Source organism: Odontomachus brunneus, unplaced genomic scaffold (genome assembly GCF_010583005.1).
Source record: "Odontomachus brunneus isolate Ranch 3 - 2012 unplaced genomic scaffold, Obru_v1 Obru_scaffold_061, whole genome shotgun sequence".
Classification (NCBI taxonomy): domain Eukaryota; kingdom Metazoa; phylum Arthropoda; class Insecta; order Hymenoptera; family Formicidae; genus Odontomachus; species Odontomachus brunneus.
Genome location: NW_022639511.1, coordinates 502,664 through 504,341, shown reverse-complemented (window position 1 = coordinate 504,341; position 1,678 = coordinate 502,664). Strand labels below are relative to the sequence as shown.

Below are 1,678 nucleotides of genomic sequence, written 5' to 3'. Positions count from 1 at the left end.
CTCCATTTAATAACATACATATGGCCCTTGATAGAATTAAATAGCCTATCTAGGAAACAGAATCTGCGCGCAATCTGCCGTCAGTCTGTCGTCAGAGTCTGTCGACAGGCTCTCCACGCAGTCTGTTACCAATCTGTCGTCAGAGTCTGTCGACAGACTCTGCACGCAGTCTGTTACCAATCTGTCGTCAGAGACTGCTAAAACAGTTTCTGTGTGCAGTCTGTTGCCATTCTGTCAACAGACACTGTTGACAGACTCTGCGTAAAATCTGCTTGCACAGGTTTGGCTATCTAGGAAGTTACTTTATATTGCTTGCATTTGTATATTATATGAGCCTAAACAATAATACATTAAGTTGGAATAATGCCTATTAGCACATTGATGACTCCTGTCATATATTTGATTTCATTCTGCAGGCAATGACATAAAAATGAAATATTCATTGATTATAGCAGTTTACAATTATAATATAGAAACTATATAGATGCACAAATTTTTGTGCTTCTTTACATATTGTCCAAGCAAACACTCAAAATCTGTCAACGATAGTCAATAATTTTTCTGTGTGCAAATGTTAAAGTATTAAAAAAAACATTGTAACAATACATTACATACATACATACATACATACATTAATACATTACATACATACATGTTTACATTCATTGTCAAAATAATGATAATTTAGTACAAAATTATACTAGTTTTGTGTATTAAACGATTGATATAAACCAAACTAATATTTCCAAACAAATAACGTTATAACAGAAATCTCAAATTTATAAAGTAAAATGAACTGAAACAAAACATTTCTTCTATATGATTATGGATATGGTCCAGTGGACGCTACAAATACTTTGTAGCGTTTTTACTTCTTTCTCTTTCTTCATTCGAATCCGAGGAATAGAACAAGAGGGAGAAATGCGCAGCATTTGTAGCGGTTGTTGGACCGCGCCCTATCACACGATGTTATACATCAATGGCTGCATTCAGCAGACTCAACAGTTGCACAACAGTTGAGTAATTTGTCAATGTAATTGGTCTAGATTTAGGGATCTAATAGCAAGAACCAATAATCGTTGATTGCTCACTGAGCGCTTTTTCTACTGAATGCGCCCAATGATTAATTCTAGTAGTTGCTTCCGATCGTAATGTGACAGACAGTTCTTTTCGTGGCATACGTGGTTGCCCTACTTTTCCCACTAACCTCTATTCTATTTAAATTTAGTGGCCTGCATTTTCGCACACATGATGTCTACCGTTGTCAACAAAATTATATTATCAATGCTCTCTTTCCATGTGCGTTAACATAGAAAAGCTCACTGGAATATATCCTGCGCTCTCACACTCACTGAATATTGTATATTCAAGTACTGAAAATCTATACTTCATATTACATATATTACAGATTTTCAATGGCTTGGTTTACATCGTGCACTTGATACGCGTACTAAATAGTAACTTTCTATTAGATAATCCTAATATGGACGATATATATAAACAACAATATATTAAGCTGATATAATACTCATTAACAAAACGTATTGTATTGATAGAATGCGTCGTTGTTGATATGCATTGTCAATATTAAGATTATCTAATAGAAAGTTACTATTTAGTACGCGTATCAAGTGCACGATGTAAACCAGGCCAATGGCTTTGTTTACATCGTGCACTT

General features: G+C 34.6%; 1 protein-coding gene across 2 annotated transcripts in view; it reads right to left on the bottom strand.

Annotated features, from left to right (window-relative positions):
- The window catches only part of LOC116846141 (N-alpha-acetyltransferase 80), a 91,429-nt gene extending 90,017 nt beyond the window's left edge, over window positions 1–1,412 (bottom strand). The window contains exon 1 of one of the 2 annotated variants that reach the window (XM_032819623.1): window positions 1,208–1,412. The gene's annotated coding sequence lies outside the window, so the exon portion shown is untranslated. The remainder of the gene's footprint in view (window positions 1–1,207) is intronic. The other variant, XM_032819622.1, reaches the window with a different exon arrangement.
- Between the last annotated feature and the right edge of the window lie 266 nt (window positions 1,413–1,678).